The sequence below is a fragment of the Nicotiana attenuata genome, unplaced genomic scaffold (genome assembly GCF_001879085.1).
Source record: "Nicotiana attenuata strain UT unplaced genomic scaffold, NIATTr2, whole genome shotgun sequence".
NCBI classification, from domain to species: domain Eukaryota; kingdom Viridiplantae; phylum Streptophyta; class Magnoliopsida; order Solanales; family Solanaceae; genus Nicotiana; species Nicotiana attenuata.
This window is the reverse complement of record NW_017676012.1, coordinates 16,200-25,419: the sequence shown is the minus strand read 5'-3', so window position 1 is coordinate 25,419 and position 9,220 is coordinate 16,200.

The window sequence follows — 9,220 nt, the reverse complement described above, 5'->3', positions numbered from 1 at the left end:
GCCTTAGCCAGCCAGTTCGTGAGATTGGATCTTTCGGAGCCCAGTCGGGTTCTAGCCTGTGTGGTTTCCCGGTCTTCCCTATTTGACCGTATCAGGGAGCGGCAGTATGATGACCCTCATTTGCTTGTCCTTCAGGACAGGGTCCAGCGTGGGGATGCCAGAGATGTGGCCATTGGAGATGATGGAGCAATGAGGATGCAGGGCCGGATTTGTGTGCCCAATGTTGATGGACTTTGAGAGTTGATTCTAGCAGAGGCCCATAGTTTGCAGTATTCCATCCATCCGGGTGCCGCGAAGATGTATCAGGACCTGAGGCAGTACTATTGGTAGAGGCGAATGAAGAAGGATATAGTTGGTTATGTGTCTAGATGCCTCAACTGCCAGCAGGTGAAGTATGAGCACCAGCGCCCGGGTGGGTTGCTCCAGCAGATAGAGATTCCAGAGTGGAAATGGGAGCGCATCACCATGGATTTTGTATCTGGACTTCCACGGACCTTGATGAAGTTTGATTCCATTTGGGTTATTGTGTATCGGCTGACCAAGTCCGCTCATTTCATTCCTGGGTGTACCACTTATTCATCGGAGCGATTGGCGGAGATTTATATCAGGGAGATCGTCAGTCTGCATGGTATTCCAGTTTCTATCATTTCGGACAGAGGTACTCAGTTTACATCGCGGTTCTGGAGAGCTGTGCAGCAGGAGTTAGGCCCTCGGGTGGAGTTGAGCACAACATTTCACCCCCAGACGGACGGACATTCCGAGCGCACTATTCAGATTCTTGAGGACATGCTCCGTGCGTGCGTGATTGAGTTTGGAGTGTCTTGGGATCATTTCCTGCCATTGGCGGAGTTTGCTTATAACAACAGCTATCAGTCCAGCATTCGGATGGCGCCGTATGAGGCTTTATATGGCAGGAGGTGTAGATCTCCGGTGGGTTGGTTCGAGCCGGGTGAGGCTAGGCTATTGGGTACAGAGATGGTTCAGGATACATTGGAGAAGGTCAAGGTGATTCAGGACAGACTCCGTACAGCCCAGTCTAGACAGAAGAGTTACGCGGACAGGAAGGTTCGTGATGTTTCATATATGGTTGGTGAGCGGGTTCTGCTTCGGGTCTCCCCTATGAAGGGCGTCATGAGGTTTGGAAAGAAAGGGAAGCTGAGTCCGAGGTTTATTGGCCCTTTTGAGATCTTGAGGCGAGTTGGAGAGGTTGCTTATGAGCTTGCCTTACCTCCCAGCTTGGTCGGAGTTCATCCGGTATTTTATGTTTCGATGCTCCGGAGGTATCACGGTGATCCGTCGCACGTGTTGGATTTCAGTTCAGTCCAGTTGGATAAGGATCTATCCTATGTTGAGGAGCCAGTGGCTATTTTGGACAGGCAGATCAGAAAGTTGAGGGCAAAGAACATAGCTTCAGTAAAGGTTCAGTGGCGGGGTCAGCCGGCAGAGGAGGCGACTTGGGAGGCCGAGCAGGATATGCGCAGCCAGTACCCTCATCTTTTCACTACTTCAGGTATGTTCTCTATGCTCGTTCGAGGACGAACGAATGTTTAAGTGTAGGAGGATGTAACGACCCGGTCGGTCATTTTTGGAAATTACGCCCCGATCCCCCATTAACTGCTTCTCCTAAGTTCATTTCTGCTATTTTGGTTTGCCGGGACGTTCGGTGTTGAGTTTTGGAAAGTTTTGGGACACTTAGTCCCTAAATGAGAGCTTAAGTGTTGAAAAGTGGTCCGTAGTCGGAACACTATGAAGACGACCTCGGAATGGAAATCCGATGGTTCCGTTAGCTCCGTTAAGTGATTTTGGGGTTGGGAGCTTGTTCGGAATGTATTTTGGGAGCTCGTAGCTCATTTAGGCTTGAAATGCCGAAGTTTAAATTTTTGAAGTTTCCGGTTCGATAGTGAGTTTTTGATCCGAGGGTCGGATTGGAATTCCGGAAGTTGCAGTAGCTCCGTCATGTCATTTGGGATGTGTGTGCAAAATTTCAGGTCATTCGGACGTGTTTTGTTTAGGTTTTTTATCGAAAGCGTATTTGGAAGAAACTTGTAGTTCTTAGGCTTGAATCTTTGATTCAATCGAGTTTCCGGTGTTGTTTTAGGTGTTTAAAGGATTGGTACAGGTTTAAATAAGGTATTAGGTGGTATTGGTGCTTTTGGTTGAGGTCCCGGGGGCCTCTGGATGATTCCGGGTGGTTAACGGAGAAATTTCTAAGTAATTGCAGCAGCTGGTATTTTCTTTCTGGTATTTTCGCTTCTGCGGTTTGGGAACCGGAGAAGCGGCCTTGGACGTCGCAGAAGCGGCTTGTGGCCCCTTCCTCAGGAGCCGCAGATGCGGTGCCACTTCCGCAGAAGCGAAGCCGCAGAAGCGGCCCAGCTACCGCAGATGCGGTCCTGCCCCTTTTAATGAAAACCGCAAAAGCGGTTGGCTTTCCGCTTAAGCGGGACCGCAGAAGCGGTCCCTTGTCCGCAGAAGCGGAAATGACTGTACTGAAATATCAATTTCGAGGGTTTAATTTCATAAGTTTGAAAATCGATTGAGAGCTCGGGAGAAGGCGATTTTGAGTGGGTTTTGAAGAGAAAATCATTGGGTAACGTTTCCTTGATCCCTTTTCATTATATTCCATCATTACATAGCTAAATATATCATTGGAATTCGAATTTTTGACCAAAAATTGGATAATTTGGGGTAAAACTTCATTGGCTAGACTATTGAGTTTTGAGTGGTCATTTGACCTCCGATTTGGGAGATTTTTATATGGTTAGACTCGTGAGAGTACGAGGGTTCTAAAAATGTGAAAATTATTCGATTCCAATTGTTGAAAATCCGGTTTTCTTAATATATTGAGATTGAGTTCCTTTCATATTTGCTTTATTCTACTTGCAATTATAACATGTGCTAGATTAGGAAAGCATGTTTAGTTGATTTAACTTGCCTAATTGCTTAAGTTTCCTTAACTGTCCTACGTGAAGCATGCTAGGCCAGTACTACCTGTTGCTTGTCTTTTGTACTTCGTTTCCGTGTACCTTCTGGTTGTGATTGCGCATTTACATTGGGACTACGGATGTGGGATTCCAGTAGCTCCCCCCCCCCCCCCTTGTTTGTTTACTTCGGGACTGCGGGTTCGATTCCCGATAGATCCCCCTGCACTTTTACTTTGGGACTGCGGGTTAGAGTCCCGATAGATCCCCCTGCACTTTTACTTTGGGACTGCGGGTTAGATTCCCGATAGATCCCCCTGCACTTTTACTTTGGGACTGCGGGTTCGATTCCCGATAGATCCCCCTGCACATTGGTGGTTGGACTACGGGACGGCTTCCCGGGAGATCCTTCGGATGTACACATATGATGGACTACGGGACGGTATCCCGGGAGATCCACTGGACAGATGAGAAAAAGGGCTACAGGACGGTATCCTGGGAGACCCTCATTGTTATCATTGGTATTGAGCTGTGTTTACTCTGTGTTTATTCTGTACTCGTGTAGTTGTTATAGCCTCGTTGACTTGTCTTATCTTATATTTGTACTTATTATATCTGTCAGATTTTTATATTGTTAAATTATTATTATTATTATTATATTTTATCTCAGTAGGGCCCTGACCTTCCTCGTCACTACCCAACCGAGGTTAGGCTTGGCACTTACTAAGTACCGCTGTGGTGTACTCATGCCCTTCCTGCGCATGTTTTTCATGTGCAGATCATCCAGGTACCTCCATTCAGGCGCACTATCAGTGAGGCAGGAGGACTACGGAGACTTCGAGGTAGATCTGTTGCGTCCGCAGACCGACGAGTCTCCCTCTTACTCTATCTTTAGTACTTAGTTTTCCTTCTTTCGGTTGCTAGAAATTCTGGAGTTTGGAACCTTTACTATACACTTCTGTAGCCTGTGTTGCCCGTGAGTTTCCGGGTTTTGGGAATTGTTTTAGACTTGTGATATTGAGTTGTACTTGCCAAGCGGCATTCAGTACAGTTTCCTTTAGATATTTGATTGATTTTCTCTATTTTTCCGCAATTATTATATTTCCGCAAATGTTAGGCTTACCTGGTCATGGGGACCAGGTGCTGTCATGACATGTTCACGGTTGGTGAACTAGGGTCGTGACACCATATAAAATAAACATAATATAAATATACTAAGTCATGCTAAAATAAATACGACAAATAAGTATAAGTATTAAGTACATGACTAAATAAAAAAACGTTATGCATTTTCACTGTCTAAATCAATGCAAAAGCAAAAAAAAAAAAATAGATATTCAATACTATTTTCATTCCTAATATTGAATTGAATTTCTTTTGGTAGCATTAGTATTGATTTGATTTTGTTTAGGGCTTTACTTGAGTTACTAACTTTTATGGGCTATAAAACATATTTTTCCATTTAAAAATTCTAAGTCCAAGCTTGAAATAATACATTAAAAGAGTTAGAAAAAGTTTAAGAAATATTTATAAATTACATTACAATAATTTTTTTTATGCATAAAATATTTTTAAAACTTATATACATGTAATGTGGGGTTGATTTAGTTTCGGTTTGACTTTTTTTTTTTTGTTAAAACCAAACCAATTATGGTCGGATTTTTCTTCCTAACACCAAACCATAGTCGGATTTTTCTTTGTGGTTTGACTCGGATTATCGATTTGGTGCGGTTTGTTGGTTTCCTTTGTACACCCCTAGCCTACATCAATAAGACCACAAGCTTCCATTGTAGTGACGAAATCAAAGCTTTTATAGGCTCTGTGAGGTCTACCCCCAAACTTTTCTTTTGGGTCCATTATCGCATTAAAATCACCTCCAATGCACCATGGACCACTAACTTCATTGCTAATGTTTTCTGTTGGTCCAAGTAAAGGTGAGTTTTGAATACTGACAAAGGAACTTAGACATGGACCAGGTCCATCCTAGTGAAGCACAGATATGGTTAACTCAAGCATGTGAGATGCACGTGAAGGAGATAAACTTAACTTAATAGAAGTGATATCTCCTGATCCTGATCGAAAATGTTGCATATTGGATAAGGAGAAGGACTCCTTACTCAAAGAGATCATGGCTTAAGAAAGAGGAGGAGTTAGAGGTTGCGATCAACTAGAACTCTTCCACCAAGGAAGAGTAGCATCAGACTTCTAGTCAATCTCTATTTACTAACTCCATAAATATCAGTGTTGTTCTCTTTTACAGGTAACGCACATAAACAGAAGTTAAACGTAAATTGAGAGCAAAATAGCAAGGCAATTTTTCAAGCAATATATGTGTGATTCAAGCGTGCAAACCTGAAGTTACTTGAACCAGGTAAAAGAACCAGTTCCAAGTGTCTGTCTTTTATTCTAGTTCAATTATAGTAGGTGTTTATATATTATACCTTTCAGCTTTATCTAGAAGCAATTGTATTAGGTACTCAGAGTTTTCAAGTTAGAGTTAAGTTGAAGTTGTCGCAACAGTTGAGGCTGTGTGCTACAACGGGATTAGAGTTAGTCCTAGGTTTACAAAAGAGTTTTTGTAAATGCAGTTTTTGGCTCATTGATTTTAGTGGAGAGTTTGGGAAAATCCTACTGGAAAGTAGGTCGTGGTTTTTTCACCTTTTAAGCCAGGTGTTTTCCACATAAAATACTTATGTTCTTTACTTTTCGTATTTATTATTTCTTCAATAGTAGGTTAAGGAACACAAAGAAGAACCAGGTCCTTCCATAAACAACTTAAGCGAAAAATTGGTCACAACACAAATCACCCCCCCCCCCTCTTGTGTGGTATTGAAGTATAAAACATTAATTGGTATCAGAGCATGTTATCCTTGAAGAGGCTAACACCTTAGGAACAGATCAAGATGAGCGCACCACCTGGAAACCGGGAAGGGCAATCCACCGATAGGCCTCCACTCTTTAATGGCTAGTACAACTCTTGGTGGAAAAACAGGATGAGAGATCACATCATCGGAGAAGACTATCAGCTATGGGATATTGTCACAGATGGTCCTCTGTCTACCATGAAGAAGAATGCTGAAGGAGTAGATGTGCCAAAAATAAGAGCTGACTGCTATGGTGAGGACTTGAGGAAGTGGGAAAAGAATGCAAAGGCCAAGAAATGGCTTGTGTGTGGACTTGGTCCAAACGAATACAGTAGAATTCAAAGTTGTACCACTGTTAAGGAAATCTGGGATACTTTGCAGGTGGCTCATGAAGGAACACCTCAAGTGAAGAGGTCCAGAGGAACACTGCTGTATTCTCAATATGAGAATTTTACCATGAAGGAAGGGGAAACGATCCAGGAGATGTATACAAGGTTCACCACACTGACAAATGAACTTAAGTCTCTTGGAAGGGTTATTCTTGAAGAAGACAAAGTTGAAAAGATTTTGACAAGGGTTATGCCAGTCTCTTGGGAAAGCAAAATCACTGCTATTCAGGAATCAAAGAACATTGCCATTCTTAAGTTGGATGAGCTAATTGGAAATCTAACTGCCTGTGAACTTAGAAGGCAAACCATGAAGATGGATGCACCCAAGAAGGAAAGGAGCCTGGCACTCAGAATCACTGAATGTGCTGATCTAGAGGAGGATGAAATAACCATGATCACAAAGGACTTCAAGAAGTACCTAATGAGAGGAAAGGGTCCTTCAAGAAGTGGAAGCTACAGCAAACCAAGGGTTCTTGAAAAACAAACCAATGAGGGGTGCTACAAGTGTGGGAAGACTGATCACCACATCAAAAACTGCCCTCAATGGGAAATTGAATGGAAGAAAGAAAGAGCTGGAACGAAGAAACGGGAAGAAGGAACAGGTTCAACCCAAGAAGAACAAAGGATCAACAAAGGCTATGGTTGCTGCCTGGGGAGAAAGCTCAGATGAGGACTCAGAGGATGAAGATGGAGATGAACAAGCACTTATGGCAATTGGAGAATCCGATGAGGAATCTGAGGTAAGTATAATTCATCTCAAAGACAAGATTAAATTTTTGTCTAAAGAAAGGCTATCTGAGTTACTACTAGATTTCATTGATGAATGTGAGGATCTAAACAATGAAAAGGAACAGCTGTCTAAGGAGTGTGTAATTTTGAAAGCTAAGTGCAAAAATCTGGAACTTAAGGCTAGTGAAAGTGATAGTAAAAATGCTGGGTTAAAGAACCAGGTTCATGAACTTGAAACCACTGTCCTAGAGCTAAGATCCGAAAATTTAAAACTGAAATTAGGAATAGGTAAAAAGAAAGTTGATCACGCACAACTCACATTAGAAGAAAACCTAGGAAAAATTAAAGACGAGTTGTACAAAAGAGATGAGTAGATAAGAGTCCTTAAGGAGGATCTAAGCAAGGTTAAGCACGAGCTAGACAGAACTTGTAAATGGAATAGGTCCTCCGATGCACTTTCATGGCTACATGAACACCATAGTAGCAATAAGAGAGGACTTGGCTACGGGACCCCTGCACCTAAGTGGGATCCCAAAAGCAAGTACCTCACACTTCCTGAGAACATAATTTGCACACACTGTGGTAAAACTGGTCACTATAAAAATGAATGTATTGCAAAAGAAAAGGCTAGTCAAAAGAATAAAGAATTTGTTCAAGGGAAAAATAGACTGCCAGGTTGGGCTAAAAAGAATCTGATTCACCCTTTTGCCTATAGAAAGGGACCCAAACTAGTTTGGGTTCCTAAGACTAACCCCTGATTTCCTTTTGCGGGTCCAAGTGAAGGGAGCAGCCAAATATGGTACATAGATAGCGGCTGCTCAAAGCATATGACAGGTAGCAAGAACGAGTTCCTTTCACTTGAGGACCTCAAAGGAGGTAATGTCTCTTTTGGGAATGGAAAGAAAGGTGAGATCATTGGGGTTGGAAAGGTAGGTAAGACTGATTCTCACTCTATTGAGAATGTCTACTTGATAGATGGCCTAAAATACAGCCTAATCAGTGTATCACAATTGTATGATAGTGGTAACTTGGTAGCATTCACCTCTACCAAATATTTTGTGATAAATCTTACCACTGACAAGCTTGTTTTGCTGGAAAAAAGAGTAAACAATATTTACATTGTAGATCTGTCCACACGTTCAGAAAATGAACTCACTTGTTTAAGTGTGTTGGATAATGATCCCCTCCTTTGGCACAAAAGACTTGGACATGCCAGTCTAAGTCAACTCAACAAACTAGTCTCCAAGGACTTGGTGATAGGACTGGCTAACATTAAGTTTAAGGAAGACAAAGTTTGTGAGGCTTGTGCAAGGGGGAAGTAGGTAAGATCCTCTTTCAAAAGCAAAAAAATGGTAAGTACCACCAGAACGATGGAACTAGTCCGTATAGATCTTTGTGGACCAATGAGAACTCTGAACAGATGTGGTAAGAGATATGTTATGGTGCTTGTTGATGATTACTCTAGGTTTACTTGGACATTATTTTTAACATCTAAAGATGAAGCATTTGGCATGTTTACTTCTTTTGTTAGAAATATTCAGAAACAACTAGGTAATCAACTTGCATCAATTAGGTCTGATCATGGAACTGAATTTAAAAATGCTAAGTTTGCTGAATTTTGTGATGAGCATGGCGTAGATCATACTTTTTCTACTCCTAGGACTCCACAACAAAATGGAGTAGTTTAAAGAAAGTGTAGGACATTAGAGGAAATGGCTAAGACTATGCTACTTGCTAATAAATTGCCTCATAGCTTCTCGGCAGAACCTGTGAACACTGCATGCTACATCATAATTAGGCATGACTAGACCTCTTGTTAAGAAGATTCCCTATGAGTCACTTAAAGGGAGAAAGCTAAATATATCCCATCTTAGGGCATTTAGATGCAAGTGCTTTATGCACAATAATGACAAAGACTCACTAGGTAAGTATGATCCCAGAAGTGATGAGGGAGAATTCTTGGGATATTATTCACATAGTAAAGCTTATAAGATATACAGTAAAAGAACTATGTGTGTAAAAAAATGTATATGTTAATTTTTTAAAACTAACATTCTTTCTGAGAGGCAGGAATAAGATAATGAAGAGATTGGGCTGATAAGAAATCCAAATGGTGAAACCACAGTCCAGCCTAAAAATGCATCACAGGAAGGAACAGGTTATGAAACAGGTCCCTCCACCCAGGGCAACATGACAGGGGGAACTGACTAGAGAGGAAATGATCCTCAAACCTCGAGGAAACCTTTCCATGAACCTATTCCTCAGTAACAAAACCAGGAAGGAAAATCCAAAGAAGTCCCACTTGACTGCTATCAAGAGA